Genomic DNA, 21,584 nt, shown 5'->3' with positions numbered 1-21,584 from the left:
ATCTTCTGGTTTTCAGCCATAATCTTCTGGTATTCCTTTTCAATCTGGTCATTTCTGGTGTTCAATTTGCTTATCAGTTCATTTGGTTTCTGAGACTCACTTTCCAATTGCAAGATTCTACCTTTTAAACAGTTATTTTCTTGCCAGATCTCTTCCATTTTCCTCAAAATCTCAGTTTTGAACTCTTCCATAGCTTGTGAGGAGTTTTCCTTATTTGAGGAGGGTCCGGATGCTTGTTTGTTCTCCTCCTCTGTTTGCGCAGTTGTCTGGATTTTCTCTGTGTAAAAGTTGTGGAGTGTTAAAGACTTCTTTTTCTTGTTGTTAATCTTTCTCTTCTGAACTTCCTGAGACTGGGTGGCCATCGTTAGCCCAGCAGCTTCTCAGGTTTATCCTCATGCTCAGGGTCTGTCCGCGGTCAAGCCCCCTGGTGGACCCCCTTGCTTGATCATCTGCCGGAGGTTTCTTTACAAGTCTCAGGGCGCTGCTTCCACAGTCGTATACCAGTGTGCACTGGTTCCCAACTCAGGGCTTCAGAGCTTTAGCTCGTGGCTGTGTCTGCCTCCACCCACGCCTCTGCCCGCGCCAGCACTCTGTGCCCTGCGTCCTCTCTCGGTGCCCTTTTCCCGTGCTCAAATTTTGTGTTCGTTCGTTAGCTTTTTGGGGTCCTAAATCTTGCTGCTCTCAGGAACAGGCCCCGGAGCTGCCAGTGACTCAATGGGTGCCCCAAACGTGCTCTATTTCTTTTTAGCTGGCTTTGGCGCTATAGGTGTTGTGTGTGGAGGGGGTGGGGGTGGGGTAGTTGCTCAGCCCACGATTTAGTGAGAGCTGTTTCACCCCTTTATAGCATGGAAATGCCTCGATTCCACGTACCTTCCATGCTGTGCCCTGTTGTGGGGTTCCTCCGTTCCTCTGGACTTGTTTTTATGTCCCCTTGAGGAGTTTTGTGTGTTTCGGTCAGGAGAGGTTAAGAGCTGCTTCTTACTCTGCCGCCATCTTAACCCGGAACCTTTAAAATTATTTTTTGATGGATCTCTCCATGAAAACCTTCTGTTCCTTTTCTCCAAATATTAAATCCAATTTATATTTATTTTCTCTACCCACCCACTAATAACCTTTATCCTTAACCAGTCTCAGAAATATTTTTCTAAGTTATCATCAGAGCTACTTTGAATTCTTCTGTGGGAAATCTATGCTAAACCACATACCTTGAAAAATATTCTGACCTAACTTTTAATTCAAAAGTCTACCTATAGGGGCAGCTGGGTAGCTCAGTGGATTGAGAGCCAGGCCTAGAGACGAGAGGTCCAAGGTTCAAATCTGACCTCAGACACTTCCCAGCTGTGTGACCCTGGGCAAGTCACTTGACCTCCATTGCCTACCCTTACCACTCTTCTGCCTTGGAGCCAATACACAGTATTGACTCCAAGACGGAAGGTAAGGGTTTAAAAAAAAAAAGTCTACCTATATCACTCCTTTGTTCAAAAACCTTCAATGGCTTTCTATTATAAGTAGAATAAAATGAAAAAAGTTATTATACTATAATCTAGTTTCAACCACCTCCCAGCCTTATTTCACTCTCTTTTTACTTTCAAAATTCTAGGTTCTAGCCAAAGTAGATTATTAGTTATTCCAAAGTTTTATGCTGCTTTCTCCCTCCATTTGTGCAGAGAATCCACTTTTTTCTGGAATGTATGCTCTTATCATCTCCTGTTGAAATTTTCTGTTCCATCAAGGCCTATTTCAACGTTCATCTTTTCCAAGATAATTCCTAATTGAAAGTGATCTCTTTCTCTTCAAATTTTTCTAGGGAACTTTGTCTGGAATTCTTTTCTGCATCACATTCCACCTAATTTTATACTTTTTTGTTGGCATACCATATATTTCTCATGGTATTATGATCCCCTTTGGGGGGGGTGTCTTTTTTTTATCACCATGAGCCAAGAACAATGTATTTTTCTTAATAGGTGCTTGAAAATGTCAGCCGAGTTCAATTGCATTCAATGTAAAATATTTAATTTTGTAAATATTAAAACTGTATCTTAGTCCTTTGTTCCAATATCAAAACAAATTAATGAAATTAACCAAAGATAAACAAAGCTTTAATTTAAATTAATGAAAGATTAAGAATTTTATTCATCTTTTTCATTCTATATAGTGTAGGGAAGAAAGCAGAGAGTGTTAGACTTGACTCAATGTTGCAGAAAAGAAAAATAATAACTAACATTTATGTAGTATTTAGTATTGTTAGATATTGTGTTAAGATTTCCACAATTATTATCTCATTTGATCCTCACAAAACTCTGGGAGGTAGATACTATTATTAACTCCATTTTACAAATGAGGAAACTCAGGCAAAGAGAGGTTAAGTCACATAGCTAGTAAGTGTTGGAGGTCAATTTTGAAGTCAGTTCTTCCTGACTCAAAGCTTGATGCTCTATCCACTGTGCCACAAGGCTGCCACTAATTGAAGAAAATGCCAAGAAATTATAGCAATTTGCTAAGAACAAGCCGTGATTCAAGTAAACATATTTTTAAGTAATTTTTTCCTGTTACTCAAAGTTTGAAAGTAATGATTTCTCCTATTCCTTCCAGCTCACACTGTATTATTTCAAATTAAAGCAAGAGTTATTTTTGTGGTGACGAAGAACTGAAAACTGAAGGGATGTCCATAATTTGGGGAATAGCTGAATAAATTGTGGTATATGATTGCAATGGAATACTATTGTACCATAAGAATGACAAATAAGATAATCACAAAAAACAAAACAAAACAAAACAAAACTGAAGTGATGCACAGGAAAGTAAGCAGAATCAGGAGGACATTGTATGTAGTAACAACAATAACAGATGATGATCAATTGTGAATGATGAGACTGTTATTAACAAGGCAAGGACCAGGACACATGATGAAAAAGGATATCCTTCACCATAGAAAAAACAGATGGAGTCTGCATGTAAGTTAAAGAATGCCATTCTTTATTTTATTTCCTCTATGATTTTTTCTCTATAATAAGTAATATATATTTTGTTTTACAAAATAACAAATAGGGAAATAAGTAGTATATGATAATATATGAAGAACCTCTACGATTTTCTTTACCTATCTTCATGGAGATGGGGGGAAAGGTGGAAAGAAGGAGGTAAAAAAGAATGAGACAGATTTTGGCATAGCTAATATGATAATTTGTTCCTCTTGGATAAGCATATAATTTTTAATTTATTATATATTTATAAGAAATCATATATTATAGTATTGTTATATTACATATTATATTAGGTCATATATATATTTTTAAACCCTTGTACTTCGGTGTATTGTCTCATAGGTGGAAGATTGGTAAGGGTGGGCAATGGGGGTCAAGTGACTTGCCCAGGGTCACACAGCTGGGAAGTGGCTGAGGCCGGGTTTGATATATTTTTAAATAATTGTAAGGAAAAAACCAAATACTATTGTGGAAGAACCAACAAAGGGATGGGGTGATTTCCTGTAGAAGACAACTTAGAATGTAGGTAGAAAATGCCTTTTTCACTGAGGTGAGAGATGAATATAATATACTCCCAGGACTCACCAATGAGCTGTGGCCCAGGCCAACAGAGAGCCTCCACCATCCCTCAATGTTCTGAATCCAAAGCCAGGTCAGTAGTGTGCCCCAATACCCCACCTAAACCAATAATAGGGCACCCCCATATCAAACCCTCAAACTTCCAAGCCCCAATGCAAAAGCCCATTGAGACCTGATCCCTAGCCCAAGCCTAAGTGAGGTCCTGAGCCCTGACTTTGGGCTTGGCCCTATAAGTCAGTGTTAGGCCCTGAGGGAAACTGAATCAACAGAGAGAGGTACTTCCAGAGCTCTCAGCCCACAGGCCATCATACCACCAAGAGAAGACCTGAAACTTGAAGATACCTGGAATTAGATCAGAAGGTAGAAAATATTGAAGTGCCTCCTCTATCCTGGAAACAGAGTCCACCTTTAAGATAAAAATAAAAGTCAAGAAAAAAGGCTGGGAAAAAGTGCAAACATTTTAAAAAAAAAAACCTTAACCATATAAAATTATTATGGTGACAGGGAAGAGCAAGGTGAAAACTCAAAAGGGGACAATAAAATCAAAGCAGCTACATATAAAACTCTTAAAGAAAAGTGGGAATTGGTCTCAGGTTCTGGAGGAGCTCAAAAAGAATTTTAAAAATCAAATAAGAGAGACAGAGGGAAAATGGAGAAAACAAATGAAAGCAAAAAGCTGAATTTGCCAAATAGTAAAAAAGGCAAAAAATCCACTAAAGAGAACAATCTCTTAAAAAGCAGACTTGGTCAAATGGAAAAAAGATGCAAAAATCCAATGAAGAAAAGAATTACTTAAAAGTAAGATTGGCCAAAACGAAAAGGAAATTCAAAAGCTTACTGAACAAAATAATTTCTTAAAAATCAGAACTGGGCAAATAGAAGTTAATGATTTCATGAGCCATCAAGAAATCAAATCAAATCAAATGAAAAAAAGAGAAGAAACTAAAATATCACACTGGAAACACAAATGAACCAGAAAATAGATCTAGGAGAGATAATCTAAGAATTATTGGACTACCTAATGGCCACAATTTTTTAAAAAGCTTAGATATAATATTACAAGAAGTATGTCTTTCACAGGCATATGGCCTCAAAAACAAGGAATAGCTAACATCTAAAAAAAGAACTGAAAGGAAAATAACTAAAATGTCTTAGGCTGAGTTTAAAAGTCTTTAGAAGATTCCCTCAGTTCTGGCAACATTATCAGAAAAAAAAGTCCTCCTAATCATGAGGTTGGCAGACTGGAAGCAGTTACAAATGTCTCTCCAAGATACTGACATTTCACTGCATTAAAACTCATCTAGAAACATTGTCCTTAGCTTTTCCCTGAGGAAACATTCTTTCAGTCTCCCTGGGTGTTCCAGATCCCTTCGACAAGAGGAGTAGTTAGGGAACATTCAGAGAGCTTTATCAAGACCAGGTCATGGAAGATTTGTCTCTTACCCCTTTCGTAGAAGTTATCAAATTGGTAGATTGGAAAAATGAAGTAGAACTAGTTTGTCTAAAATTTAGCAAAAGTTTTGACAAAATATCTCATTTTTCCTTATGAATAAGAAAAGACTTAAGTTAGGCAACAGCAGAATTAGTGAATTTGGAACCAGTGGAATATCCAGATGCAAAAAGAAATCATTAATGGTTGTGTGTCAGTTTGGAAGGAATTGGGAGGAAGCCAACTAGTGGAGAGCTTGAGGGACAAATATTTGGCCATGAACTGCTTAAGATATTTATCAGTTACTTAAATAGAGCCACGGATAACATGCTTATCAAATCTCTTGATGGCACAAAGCTAGGAGGATTAGCTAACACATTAGATGACAAAGCCAGGATCCAAAAAGATATCAACAGGCTAAAATATTTGGCTCAGTCTAAGAAGATGAAACTTACTAGGGATAAACGTTGATTCTTATACTTTTAAAAACTCAACTCCACAAGTTTAAAATAGGGAAAATATAGCTTAGCAGCATGTTGTTTGAAAAAAAAAATGTTGCTACGTGTTTCAGTGAGCTGCAAAATTCAATATGAATCAACAGTGGTATGACGTGGCAGTCAAAAATAATTGTATTAGGTTCCATTAAGAAAACCTTTTTCAGACTGCATCAAGATATAATTTTAATAAGGATAAATTAGAAAGAACCTATAAGATGATGACTAGGGCAGCTAATTATTAGTTTAACTTTACTTTTTTTTTTTGCCTGAAAAATCAGGGAAATTCATGAAGGAGATGATGCAAAAAGAAGACCAAAGAAATATCAAAATAAAAAATCACCTACTTCCTAATTTTACTTAGGTCCAGTCAGGATGAGGCCTCCATAGCAAGGTGACATGAGGAATTTAGAAAATGTTTCATCTACTTGTGCCAAATTTCTAAGTTCTTAGTCCTCCATATCACATTTCTGGTGGGAATAATCTAACAAAGATTTACTCTTCCAGGATAGCTAAAGTTTCACCAGCAAAAAAAAAGTAATACACTTAGGACTGTGGAAAATTAACACAAACTGATATACTACTACTCTGTTCCATATTGTTTGCACTCACTTTCACAGTCCTGCAAATCTTAAAGTATATGTTTTCACAGGAAAGTTTGTCATTGAATCCATATTTCTCCCCTCATATTTAGGGGAGAAATAGGATAAAAAATATGATCAAAGAAGGCAAACTCAGTTCTTCTGCTAAAGTTTATTTTAGCAAGTGCCAGACAAGGCTCATTTGATAAGGTCAGTGAACAGCAGACCATCTCAGTCATAACTAGTTGGCTTTTACTTCTGAGAACTTCCTTTATGAGAAATAAGTTGATGTCTTGAGGTTTCACTCTTACATGTTATTACAAATTTCTGTCCTGCTTTATTAAAACTATAATAACACCTAAGATATAGAGGTGTTATATGTGTCTTTCTTCTAAAGAGAACTTTTTAAGTTGTTCTAGGCTTTCTATACCTCAATATCAGAAGGCAATATCATTCTTGCGTTGGGTACTTTTTAAGGTACTATTTCTTAACCTATATATTGGATTTTCAAAATTTAATAATGTATTGACAGGGTTAGCAGAAAGTCTCTGAATGTAGCAGGCAGATATCTAGAATGTTTGTTCATTGATGATTGCCTACGAAGAGGATTGTTCTACATGATAGAAGATAATAATCATATTTAATACTGTGTTGCAAATAAAGCCTGTGGCTCAAAGAGAAGACTCAATACTCATAGCTTTTCACATATTTCTCTGATTGATGTCTACTCTGAGTTTCAACTAGATACATCAGAATTCAGTTCATTTTTCCTCACTTAGGGCATTCAACTCTAATATGACCATTCATTTAACAAAATGCTGAATTTAGGACAAAGAAATCCACAAAGATTTACACACAAGCACATAAATAACCATAAAATTTCCTCTCCTCTCTAATTTGTCAGGGCATCTATATAGTATACTTTAGATTGAGTTCATATCCAAGAGCAAATAGTTTGAGATTACTAGAGAATCAAGCAATACCTTTTTATGGATCTTTGCCTCTGTAGTTTCCTATATAGTTTTTCTGATTTGCAGTATTAATTTGGTTAAGCACACATTACAAGATGGGGAAAAGTCAACATTTTTAGGTAGTCATGTAATTAATCCTCCTTTCTAGTAAGGCCTACCCAATAATAGTGAAAGGATACATCTAAGTTCCCCCTTCATATCATGACTCCCTGCTAGTGTGATAATTGGATTAAATCTATACTGCTCATCTTTAGATTTAATCACCAAAGGTGAGAACACCTCTAATTCTGGGAGGTCCGTAACCCATGTGAGCTAGGGTGGATGACGAATCAGAATCAACTGACTGCCCCTTAGGCAGTACTATGAGAAGCATCTATTGTGATTGGACATGCAAATTTGGAGAGAGGCACAGGAAGTGACACATAGTGACCCCTTTAAAAAGAGGGAGTTGAGTGAGTGAGAGGTCTTCGGTTGAAGAGGATATCTGGTGACAGACCTCTTCTGGTACATGGAGGAATGTTGGAGTGCTGAGACCCTGGTGAGATTGCTTTAAATATTTTCTTTTGAATTCCACGTGGTGAGTTTAAAGACTGAATCTTCCTGAACTTCTCTTAAGAAACTTCTTTTAATAGACTCTGTGAATGAATTTTTGCTTCATTCACCTCCGGGCCTCTTACCTACTGAGTTAGATTCTTACTTCCTTATTTTCTCTCTCTCTTCTTAATTGTAAATAAACTTCCATAAAAGTCAATTTTGACTTGAAATTATTCTTATTTGAGGATTGATAATAGTTCAATCCTCTGGCGACCATCTTTTAATATATTGAACCCCCAAAAAAACCTTTTTCCCCCTTACACTAGGCAGAGTCTTCTACTTTATATCTCTCTCTGTAGATGCCTTTTCTCCCTCCAAATCTCTGTAAAGCAGAAGTTCCCTTCCTTCCATGTTTTGGTGTGGTAATGACTCCTTCTTGCCTTTGTTTTTACAAATATCTAATTAGTCAGTGTCACTTTTTGGCAATAGTTTTTTCTCTCCTGGGGAGGGGGGGGAGCAAATGTGCATAACCTCTGTGTGTAGCTCTAATCTGTCTGTCATCTCTCTAAATATGAAAACCAAGGGTGAAGTTCAAGTATGTAAACAAACCTTGAATTTGAGTCAATCAGTACTAAGGCCTGGTTGATGGATCCATGAGAACTCAGGAATAATGGGATTCATATTTTGTCTAGGGGAGTTAGCAGGTAAAAATATTCAAGAAAGGAGCTGCAAGAAACTGGAAGACCTCTGAAATCTATGTACAAATTCACAGAGTATAGAACATAGTTAAGATGAAACAGAGCTCCCTATTAAAGGAGGCAAATTTACCTTTGGGTATTACTGAGAGTTGATGGATAAAATTATGTTTGGAAAATTACTCTTTTAATTTTAAAAGCATAGGGAGGGTACTAGATCTATAACCCAAAGAGATAAAAGAAAAAAGAAAAGGATCTAATTGTACAAAATGATTTATAGCAACTTTTTTTTATGGTGGCAAAGAACTGGAAATTAAAGGGGTGTTCATCAATTGGGGAATAGCTGAACAAGTTGTGGTATATGATTATAATGGAATCCTATTGTGCCATAAGAAATGACAAACAATTAGATCACAAAAAGACCTGGAAAGACTTATATGAAGTGATGGAAAGTGAAGTATGGAGAACCAAGGAGAATGTTGTACATAGTAACAAAAATAATTTAAGATAATCAACTGTGAATGATTTAACTATTATCCCCAATGCAAGGATCCTAGACCACTCTAAAGGACACACACACAAAAAGCTACAACTGCTATAGAAGGAACTGACAGAATCTAAATGCAGATTGAAGCATACTGTTCACTTTATTTCCTCTATGAATTTTTCTCTAGTGTAAGCAATATGTCTTCTTTTACAACATGATGAACATAAAAATATGTATTTTATGATAACACATATACAAACTATATCATATTACCTGCCATCTTGGGGAGGCTAGATGGGTGGGAGGGAAGAAGAGGACATGGATAGCAAAATGTCAGAAAAATATTATTAAAAATTGTATCAACATATTATCTGGAAAAAATAAAAATTAATTAAAAAAAGAATAGGGAAGGTGTGGAATGGAATAGTATTCTGTATACTCATGTATGGAAATCCAAGAACTAGAAGGAGGAAACATAATGAATAGCATGTAGGTGAAGATCAGTAGAGGTAGGAACAGAAAAAATACTACATTCAGACTATGTTCCAAACCACCAGAACAAAAAGAAGAAATAGATAAGGAATATGGAAAACATCACTAACCTGGATGAGAGGTAAAAATAAGAATAAATACAAAGAGTTTCCCTTATCTGGAAATTTTCTGTTACTTGCTTTCTGAAAACAAAGCAGTTAATAATGTTTTAGTTTGCCTTCATGAGAATGTAATTCTTCAAAAGACAGAAGAACCAATAAGGAGGAATGACTGTAAGGATCTAAATCTAAAGCGCATATAAGAACTAGTTGCAGGGGCTGAAAAGGTAGCAACCTGGTATGTAGGTATGGGGGGTGGGATGGGTGAGGAGTGGTGATAATTCCATCTCAGAATGCGTGTTTAGGAAAAAGAGAAAAGCTGAGGACAGTATGACATAGATCTTAGACCTTAACAGAAAAATATCTCAGAGTTCAAATACAAGATAGGTAGAATAGATTAAGTTCTGTTTTGGTAAAGTCAGCCCTGTAGGGACAAAATGTTCATAGAAATGAACTTCTCATGAAATTGAGATTTCTGAAGAGAAGAAAAGGAGAGTTCTCTATAGAGAGTTTAAGTCACTTGGTCATGATGAACTACATAGTAGGTACTGAAAGAACTGCTAGATGTGATTATAAAGCTTCTTTCAGTGATTTCTCTAATATCAAAAAAGATGGAAGAGGTACCATAGAGATGGGCAAATGCTTTAATTTTCAAGATAAAGAGAGTGGCATCCCCAAAATGGAGTCTAATGAGCCATTTATTCTTTTAAAAAATAATATTTTATTTTTTCCCCAATTACATGTAAAAATAATTTTAACATTTATTTTTTAAAGTCCTAAGTTGCAAATTCCCTACTTCATACCCTCACTTCCTCCCACCTCCCTAAGATAGTAAGCAATCTGATATAGAGTTTACAAGTGCAATCATGTAAGACACTTTTCTATATTAGTCATCTTGTGGAAGAGATCTCAAACAAAAATAAAAGTTGAAAGAAAGCAAAATTATGCTATGTTTCATTCTGCTTTCAGATTCCATCAGTTTCTTCTCAGAAGGGAGATGACATTTTTCATTGTGTCTCTGGGATTATCTTGGATCACTGCTCTGCTGAAAATAACTAGGTCATTCATAGTTTTCATAAAAAAATATTGTTGTCACTATGTACAATGTTCTGGTTCTCCTTACTTCACTTTGCACAGTTCATGTAAATCTTACCAGACTTTTCTAAAATCATCATACTTCTCATTTCTCATAGCACAACAGTATTCTGTCATCATTATATACCACAATTGTTTAGTCATTCCCCAATTGATGGACAATCCCTTAATCTCCAATTCTTTGCTATCACAAAAAAAGAGCTACAATAAATATTTTTGTACAAATAAGTCATTTTCCCTTTTTAAAATCTCTTTAGGATACATACATGTAATAGTATTGATGGATCAAAGGTTATGCACATACTCTTTTGGGTATAGTTCCAAAATACCCTCCAGAATGGTTGGATTAGATCACAATTCTGCCAGCAATGTTTTTGTATCCTAATTTTCCTGCACCTTTCCAATATTTATCATTTTCCTTTTCTGTCATATTAGTCAGTCTGATAGATATGAGGTGGTACCTCATGATTTAGAACATTTTTTCATATTAGTATAGATGGCTTTGATTTCTTCATCTGGAAATTGCCTATTCATTTATCAATTGGATTTCATTTTTATAAATTTGATCTAGTTCTCTATGTATTTAAGAAATTAGACCATTATGAACTATCTATTCATTTTTTTTCAATCCTTACATTCTGTCTTAGAATCAATACTGTGTATTGTTTCCAAGGCACAAGAGTAGTAAGGACTAGGCAATGGAGGTTAAGTAACTTGCCCAGGGTCACACAACTAAGAAATATCTGAGCTCAAATTTGAAACCAGGATCTCTCATGTCTAGGCCTGGCTGATCTCTAGGCCTAGTCCATTGAGCTACCCAGATGCCCCTGAGCCATTTATTCTTTTTTTTTTTATTTTTATTTTTTTGTTTTTTTAGACCCTTAACTTCTGTGTATTGGCTCATAGGTGGAAGAGTGGTAAGGGTGGGCAATGGGGGTCAAGTGACTTGCCCAGGGTCACACAGCTGGGAAGTGTCTGAGGCCGGATTTGGGCCTAGGACCTCCCATCTCTAGGCCTGACTCTCACTCCACTGAGCTACCCAGCTGCCCCCTGAGCTATTTATTCTTGACAAAATTTTGGAACATATAAGTGACACCTGGGATAAATCAATGGCCCTAGAGTCAGGAAGACCAAATTACTAATCCTGCCTCAAACATTTATTAGCTGGGTGACCCTGGTCAAGTCACTTAAACTTTATATGCCTTAGTTTCCTCATTTATAAAATGGGAATAATAATAGCACCTATTTCCCAGGATTTCTGTGAGGACAAAAAAAGAAAACATTTATGAAGTACTTTGCAAAATTTGAAGCCCTGTATAAATGCTAGTAATTATTAACATATAATTAAAAGGATGGGTGGTGAACTTTTCAAATATGATAATCACAAAGAGCCTGCATGGTTTTATCATGAATGAGAAATGACACATTTACCCTATTTTCTGTTCTTTTGGGATGAATAAACTGGTAGATTGGAGGGGAAAATAGGTATAATTTATGTAGACTTTAGCAAAGCATTCGGTATTTCTTTTCAAATTAATCTTGTGAAAAAGTTAAAAACAAGGTTCAAACCCGGCCTCAGCCACTTCCCAGCTGTGTGACCCTGGGCAAGTCACTTGACCCCCATTGCCCATCCTTACCACTCTTCCACCTATAAGTCAATACACAGAAGTTAAGAGTTCAAAATAAAAAAAAAATTAAAAACAAAACAAAAGTTAAAGACATGCGGACTAGATAAAATTAGGTATATTTAGAATTAATCAAATGTCTACACCCCCAAATTCTTTATGTTGTGATTCTTTCCCCCCAAAATTGTCATCCTTCCCACTTTTTATGAAATGATCCACAAAAATAATTTTCTTAACTCATTTTAAGGATAAAATCAAATAAGTGACAGACCTAGGATTTAAACTGGTCCTCTGATTCCTAAACAAGCACTCTTTCCAGAGAATGAATGAATGAGAATTTATTAAGTATTTACTATGTGCCAGGCATTTGTGTTGGTGCTGGGGATACAAATACAAAAATCTCCTCCCTTAAAGAGCTTATATTTTAAGAGTGAGATGAAAGAGGTAGCCAGAGAAAGGAATTTTGAGAAGCCAGAATGGGGTAGTTGGAGTCCTAGGGTAGTTGATTGTCATTCCATTTCCAAAAGCAATTGTAGTATTGATTTGATAACTGTTCTGAGAGCAAAAGATGGAAAGCAGCTGGTCAGATGGAAAGTTACACAAAAAAAGCATCAGAGAAGATACAAAGATGTTTAGCATGGACTGTTGAAAAGCTGAGTTTGATATTTAGTGCCACACCTATTAAGTTACCAAGAAACTTTATTACAAAACTAGAAAAAACTATAACAAATTTCATTTGGAAGAACAAAGGATCAAGAATATCAAGGGAAATAATGAAAAAAAAAGTGAAGGAAGGTGGCCTAGCAGTACCAGATATTAAACTATACTATAAAGCAGCAGTCATCAAAACAATATGGTACTGGCTAAGAGACAGAAGGGAGGATCAGTGAATAGACATGGGCTAAGTGACGTCAGCAAGACTATGATAAACCCAAAGAGCCCAACTTTTGGGACAAAAATCCACTATTGAACAAAAACTGCTGGGAAAATTGGAAAACAATATGGAAGAGATTAGGTTTAGATCAACATCTCACACCCTACACCAAGAAAAATTCAGAATGGGTAAATGACTTGAAGAAAACTGTAAGTAAATTAAGTGAACACAGAATTCTATACTTGTCAGACCTCTGGGAAAGGAAAGATTTTAAAATGAAACAAGAGTTAGAAAAAATTACAAAATGTAAAATAAATAATTTTGATTACATCAAATTAAAAAGTTTTTGAACAAGCAAGAATAATTCAGCCAAAATCAGAAGCTAAATAACAAACTGGGAAAAAATCTTTATAACAAAAAACTCTGACAGAGGTCTAATTACTCAAATATTCAAGGAGCTAAATCAATTTTACAAAAAAATCAAGCCTTTCCCCAATTGATAAATGAGCAAGTGAAATGAATAGGCAATTTTCAGATAACAAAATCAAAACTGTCAATAAGCACATGAGAAAGTGTTCTAAATCTCTAATAATTAGAGAAATGCAAATCAAAACAACTCTGAGGTATCACCTCACACCTAGCAGATTGGCTAAAATGAAAGAAGGGGAGAGTAATGAATGTTGGAGGGGATGTGGCAAAATTAGAACATGAATGCATTGCTGTGGAGTTGTGAACTGATCCAACCATTCTGGATAGCAATTTGGAACCATGCCCAAAGAGTGTTAAAAGACTGCCTGCCCTTTGATCCAGCCATACCATTGCTGGGCTTGTACCCAAAGAGATCATAGTGAAAAAGACATGTACAAAAATAGTTATAGCCGTGCTCTTTGTGGTAGCAAAAAACTGGAAAATGAGGGTATGCCCTTCAATTGGGGAATGGCTGAACAAATTGTGGTATCTGTTGGTGATGGAATACTATTGTGCTCAGAGGAATAATAAACTGGAGGAATTCCCTCCAGGAATTCCAATGTGAATTGGAATGACCTCCAGGAATTGCTGCAGAGTGAAAGGATCAGAACAAGGAGAACACTGTAAACAGAGACTGATACACTGTTTTAAAATTGAATGTAATGGACTTCTGTACTAGCAGCAATACAATGATCCAGGACAATTCTGAGGGATTTATAGAAAAGAATGCTACCCACATTCAGAGGAAGAACGATAGGAGTGGAAACACAGAAGAAAAACAACTGCTTGAACACATGGGTTGATGCGGAAATGATTTGGGAAATAAACTCTAAACGACCACCCTTGTAGAACTATCATTAATATGGAAATAGGTCCTGATTAATGGCACATGAAGAAATCAGTGGAAATGAGTGTTGACTATGGAGGTGGGATGGGGAGGTGCTTGGGGGGTAGAGAGTAAGAACATGAATCATGTAACCATGGAAAAGTTTTTTCTAAAAACAAACAAGTAAATAAATAATTATCTACGTCAAAAAAAAAAAAGAAAAAAGAAAAAAGAAAAGCAGAGTTTGAGATTGGCTACAGACAGTTGGTCAGATGAATTTGTATTCAGTCACCAATCAGGGTCACCGTACCTTACTACACTACTACTACAACAGGAGACCTCAATGTATTTAAACTTTCACATACAGAAGGCTAAAGAAGACCAGGAATCAAGAATAGGGGAAATGTATAGAGTTCTTGGTTCCTGGAGCTGCAGTGCCCTTGCTCAGGCCAGAACTGAACTGTCTCAGAGCCCTCATTCACTTGAGAGGCAATGAGAGTCCAAGACTGAGGCAAGGTCTAGCTCCAGAAAGGTCCTTTGGAACAGCATCAATCAATTTATTAGTCATCTACTATGGTCAAGGCACTGTGCTAAGTGCTGGATCACCTTGAGCATCTCCATGAAAAACATTTGTGGGGGTCTGTTTTCCCAAGCTACAGTATGGACACTTCCAGTTCAGCCCAACTTCCAGGAGAGGATTGGGAGAGAGTCAATAGAGTATGCTCCCAACATAAACACATACCAGTTCCTTCCAGTTGGGTGTCCTGGCCTTTCTTCCCTGGGGGAATGGGTGTTGAGATGACTGCCTGTGGCACTCAGGTATTCTCACTGAAGAAGATTGTACAGAGGGGTGTGTGCAGTGTGCAAGACTTCCCTTAAAGCCTAGTGATAGCTTAATCTTGGTTTGTCATCTCCCACTAACTAGTGTTGGAGAAAATTTACCATGTTAGTCTTGCTTTGACTTTTAATTGAATTTGGTTTGCATTGATAAAACTAGATTTAATGTCTGGGTTTGATTCCAAAGAAAAGATCTAGAAGTAAATCTCTCTTTTCTTTGTAGATACAAAAGGCTATAGATGTGCAAAGCTGCACCTAGTATAGAAATTGATTAATGAATTGGTTTTGTAGTGTGTAAGAAAAAGTTGATATATATATTTAAACCCTTACCTTCTATCTTGGAGTCAGTACTGTGTATTGGCTTCAAGTGTAATGAGGGTTTATGACTAAATCTGTAATGGTGGTTGGTAAGGCTGTAAAGAAGTCAGGAAACTAATATGAATTAGTCACAGGCTGTAGATTGAAGGTACTGGATGTAGGAATGACAAATACCCAGTGCCTAAGTCAGCCAAGGGATTGATGTAATTTCCCTTGGTAAGGACTAAACCCCTTTAAGATGATTTCCCTTTAGCCTCTGACCTGGCTGAGGAAGTAACTCCTATTGGTTGGTAGTGAGATTAGACAGGAAGGGAAGTATGGTGCTTCCTGTCTAAACAGTAATGGAGTTACTCTGTCTCTCTCTTAGAATCTTGAACAGCAGTCACTATTTAGATCTAAGATGAAGGTAGGACACACTAGTTCTTAAATTAAACTAAGGATATATTGAATAAATTGATTTGGGAAAAGGGATTGGAGAGTGAGTTAGGAAACTATGAAACTAGTTTATTACTGCCTTCTAGATCTAACTTCAGGATGTTGATAAACTCCTTGTTATGATCTTCAGCTATCCCAAGGGACCAGCCTTGGGACAGAAATAAAATGATCTCTTGATGATAAATATAAAGCAATCTCTTGAAAATGAATAATTGGTATATCAGATTGATGTTCCTATTTGGTCAGCAATGATCTTTAACCCTGCCTGGCCTAGGAAACTAAGATATCCCACGTTCCACCTCCCTTGACTACCTGGATCCCACCCAAGGGGTAGAAGCGAAGGTGAAAAGTGAAATTGGAACAGAACCCCAGTCCTGGGTCTCCAGGCCTTTATATACCCTGGGTCCAACTGCCAGTTGGTACCTGCCCTATGGTTCATGCCACAGTCAACATTCCAACCAGGGCAACTGACAGGTTGACCCAAGAAAATATGGCAGTATTATTTTCTATATTACACAAGGCAGAAGAGTGGTCAGGGTAGGCAATGGGGGTCAAGTGACTTGCCCAGGGTCACACAGCTGGGAAGTGTCTGAGGTCAGATTTGAACCTAGGACCTCCTGTCTCTAGGCCTGGCTCTCAATCCACTGAGCTACCCAGCTGCCCCCAAAAGTCGATATATTAATATGGAAGATGTACTCAAAAACATCCAATTATCTTAATCACTGCTTCCTATTATATGTCACACCTCCCTCCCTCATAGGAATATGCCCCACAATTTGGAAAACTCTGGCTTAATGTCAACCTGAAAAGGGTTCTCCATTGGAATGCTCTAGGAATATATGCTTAGCCCTATATTATTTTGTTTTGTTTTTAGAACTTTTATTTTATTGGTAATTTGGAAAAGATACAAATGGTATACATTTTTTATGTATCAGAACTTTAAAAGTTTTACACAAAGCTGGGAAGGATAACTAACAAAGGGGATGACAAATTCCAAAAAGATATTGATGGGACAGAATATTGAACCAAATTGAATAAGATAATTAAATAAGGATAAATACAAAGACACCTTTGGGCATGTATGGCCTGACAGATATGGAAGTAAATGACCTAGGGAGAATAGGTTTTCCCACAGATCCTATCCAGATGCCATTTTTCTGTGTGGCTTTGAAATTCTGCTTCCACTTCTGAATCTCTTAGTGTATGTTTTTTCTAGATCTATGTTGTCAATGACAAAGAGATTCAATATTAGTTCAGGACTCTGTTCTGCAGCAAATCTAGTTGTTGCATCAACTCTATGATTTCCTCTGGCTACAAAATCTGGATTTTGCATAAGGGCCTTGCAGTGAACTACTGCCAGTTCTTTGGGGAGTTTTATAGTTTGCAGCTGTTCATGAATTATCTCTGCATTGGCCACTGTTCTACCACTAGATGTTAGAAACCCTTTCTGAAGCCATAAAGAACCAACGGTGTGACAAATTCCAAAAGCATACTTAGAATCTGTGTATATAATTGCTTTTTGGTCTTTTGCAATCTGACAGGTTTTTTTCAAGGCGATTAATTCTGCAGCTTGAGCACTAAGATTTCTGGGTAGTGAAGCAAACCAAGGTATCTCAAACTCACTATAGCTGCACCACTGTATCTTGTACCTTCCCTCATATAGAATGAACCATCTGTGAATAATATCAGGTCAGGGCTGGCTAGGAGCATGTCTGAGAGATGTTCCCAAGGTCTTTCTGCTAACTACACTACTGTCCCACAGTCATGTAATAATTCCCCTTGTGTAGGTAAGTCAGGTAACAAAGTAGCTGGGTTCAAGCTGTTGCTTATTTTAAGAGTTATAGTTTCATTCTCCAATAAGACTATCTCATACCTTGTTAACCTTTGATCAGAGAAGGCTCTGGTCCTTTGTTTTAGCATGAGCGCTTCAACTTCATGAGGATACATAACCATCAGAGGACACCCTAGCACAGGGGTTGGCAACCTTTTTGGCCGTAAGAGCCATAAACGCCACATTTTTTAAAATAATTTTGTGAGACCCGCACAGTGCCCACAGTGCGAGCTCCTGTAACAGTGTGCACTCCTGTAACAGCGCCTGAAAAAAAATTGACTTTATGGCCTCTGCAGAAAGAACCATATGTTGCCAACCCCTGCCCTAGCACAAGGTCAGCTGCTTTTGAGACTAGCAGGGTTGTGGCTGCTACTCCTCAGAGGCATGGAGGAGCTCCTGCAGAAATCAGATCTAACTGTGCTGAATAGTATGCTACAGGTCTTTGCAAAGGTCCTAAACTCTGGGTGAACACACCAGAAACTACACCCCTTCCCTCGTGGACATGGAGAGTGAATAGTTTTGAATAGTCAGGAATTCCTAATGCAGGAATAAATAGTATTGCTTTCTTTAGTTTAGCAATTGCCTGGAGATGTTCTGGTTTAAGCTTTAGTGGTTATTTCTCACTATCTTTTGTTAATTCTGTCAATGGCTTTGTTATCTCCAGGTACCCAGGAATCCACTGTCTACAAAATCTCCTGGTACCTAGTTTTACTCTGAGTTGTTTCTTGGTGTTAGGAGCACTGAGCTTTTGTATGTCTGCTCCTCTCTTCTAGGAAATATATATGGACCCCTATAATAGTAAAAATCCAAAATACTCCACCTGGGGCAAACATCACTGAACTTTTGATTTTGATATTTAGTGTCCCCTCTTATATAATTCCATCAAAAGATGTTTGCTATCTTGCTGACATGCTTTGGATGTTGGTGAGGCCAGAAGCAAGCCATCCAAGAAATGAATCAACCAGCTCTCTTTAAAATGTATATTCACAAGGTGCTGAATCAAAATTTGGGAGAAGAGTGAGGGACTTCTGCAGAATTCGTGGGGCAGACAGTGCCAGGTCATCTGTGAAAGCCATGTGAAAGCAAAAATCTTTTGGGACTCCTCATGGATTGGGATGGAGAAGAAAGTAGAGCACAAGTCAACCACAGTATAATATTTTGCCTAACTGGGAATTGCAGATATTATAGTTGCAGGACTTGGTACTACAGGGTGCTTTTTAACTATGTGATTATTGACTGCCCTAACATCTTGCACAAATCGACTGACCATTTTGCCATTTGCATCCAGCTCGAACTTTTTCACAGGCAATATGGGGGTATTTTATTCAGAAATAAAGGTTACTAGTATTCCTTGCTGTAATAGGGACTCTATAATTGAGATAATTACTTCTATGGCCTCTTTGCTCAGTGAGTATTGTGGGATAGCTGGTGGTGGACCTTCCTTAGTTGCTATCTTAACAGAGATTGCTGATTTTAATAACCACCATCTGTGGAACTAGTAGCCCATAAATCTTCAGGGATATCTGTTGCTATTTGGTAGATGTGATTCCCTTCTTCTTCTTTATCTACTTCATCCAAGAACAACACTGGGAACAAGTTCAGAGATTCCTCAGAAAGTTCCAGGTATATGTCTCCAGTTGGGGTACATACTATAGTTGTTCTTAGTTTGCATAAAAGATTTCTACCCACAATGTTCTTTAGGAAATTTGGCATCATTAAGAATTAAGGTTCCACACTAAGAGGTTCCAAATATACCATTCTTGATGGTAACTTGTTTCACTACTTCGGGTTTCCCTAATACACCCCCAACTTGCGTAGTTCCTATTGCTTTACACTCATCAGGAGATTTTTGTGACATAGATTTCACCCCCCCTATGTCCAGCATGCAGTTGTAAAGATGGCCCCCCACTTTTAGTGTGACATGGGGTTCAGTACTATTTTGTGGAGAGTGGACTGGGATTACAGGTGCCAGTATATTAGGATCAGGAAAGCTAAATTCTTGTTCCTGTCCTTTACTCACTACATCATTATTATTATTTTCTTCCCTTATTTCATTTTGTAAATTCACTATACTCTCTGTTTCCACAAATTCACTTTGTCTATAGTCAGTTCCACTTCCCTCAGAAAACCTTCATAAGGCAGCTGTTGCACCATCTGGACTATTTTGCAAATATCCTTTCTGGGGTTTACCATTTACTACTTGAAAGTATTTAGGTCTAATTCTTGTCTTAATATAGTTCTGCATTGTCTCCATGTCTGGGGCTTGTTTAGACACTTGGAAATATCTGTCATTATTGTGTAGTGTGGTGTAATTTGGTCTTCCCCATTGGTATCCATTATTTTAGTTGTTATTGAATCCAAAATTCCTATAGCCATTGTCTCTATAGTTACTAAAACCTCTGTCTCAGTTTTCCCTATAGTTGCCACCATTGCTTCTAAAGTTCTGTTGAAACACCTATCACCAGGAGTGACAGTCTCTTATCATGTGACCAAGTCTTCCACATAAGTAACAGTGAAGGTCTTGGTTATTGAACCCTCTAGGTGAGTTATAACCTGATCTGGGTGGTCTAAACTCCCTAACCACTGCTACTATTTTTTCCTGCAAGTCTACAAAGATTCTATTGAGGGAAATCATTCCAAGATTTTGGATACCAGCAACAACAACAGCTCAGCAACAACAAGGACAAGATCAAAAACAACAAGAAGGCAAAGACAGACTAGCTACAAACTATAAGAACATTGTGCTGATTCACATAACACACTGACTACACTTAACTACAAACAACATTGAACACTGACAAAGATGCGGATTGGAGCATGAAGACAGAAGATCGAAGATGCTGATTTGCATGTAAATGACAGATGGATCTGTGTAACACAAAGGTTTGTATATAGAATGGATTTGGGCTAAGTATTTAGTTCAAAAAGATCATTAACATACAGGACACACATAACAATTTCAAAAACAACATAACACAGTAATGAATATTCATGACAATATAAATGAATATGAGTTAATCACCTTATAATAAGAGTATGACAATGAATATGAATATTACAAAATGAGCTCTTATCTCAGAGGAAGATTTCATATATTCCTATGAGATAGCATCAAAGGAAATTTCATATCTTTAGTAAAAGAAAATATTTAAGGTTTTTTTCTACCGACTTCAAGGGGGATGTCAGATCTTCCTAAGAGGTGATTATAGAAAGAAATGTATATAGTTTGAACATAGCATGTAAAAATATGTAAATAGAATGTACAAAGCATGTAAATATTATAGATTTGTACATATCTGTATATTTGCGCATAGTTAGGTTTCTTAAAAGATTCTTAGTGTTCTTAGCATTGCAAGTTAATTTTGAGTTTTATTGTAGACAGTTTTTGGTTTCCTGTATTAGTATAGTGTTTCAGCATAATTTAAAAAGTTTCATTTGAATTTTTCTTCAATGGTATTTATAAGATGCATTTTGCACAAGTTTTGCATAGGTTCTGTTTTAAATAGGTTTTTGTTTAGATAGGCTTTATTTTCTGTAATAGCATAGGCTGTAAATTTATTATTCTATTATTGCATTTTTACAAATGGTTGTATTTTGGATTTTTGTAATTGTAATGTTTGGACTTGCATGTCTGCAAGTATTTTTCCTTGATTTCCTTTTCCTGTTTCTTGATATTCTCTTTTTACCCTTATATAATTTAGTTTATAATAGTAATAGATAGAGTAAGATAAGCTTTAGACCAGTGATTCCCAAAGTTGGCGCTACTGCCCCCTGTTGGGTGCTGCAGCAATCCAGGAGAGCAGTGGTGGCCACACTTTTTTTTTTTTATTGCATTCTATTCTGAGTTCAATAAATAGTTTCAAAATTTCCAGGGGGTGCTAAGTAATATGTTTTCTGGAAAGGGGGCAGTAGGCCAAAAAAGCTTGGGAAC

This window comes from Gracilinanus agilis, chromosome 1 (assembly GCF_016433145.1).
Source record: "Gracilinanus agilis isolate LMUSP501 chromosome 1, AgileGrace, whole genome shotgun sequence".
Taxonomy (NCBI): domain Eukaryota; kingdom Metazoa; phylum Chordata; class Mammalia; order Didelphimorphia; family Didelphidae; genus Gracilinanus; species Gracilinanus agilis.
This window is presented reverse-complemented; position numbering follows the sequence as displayed.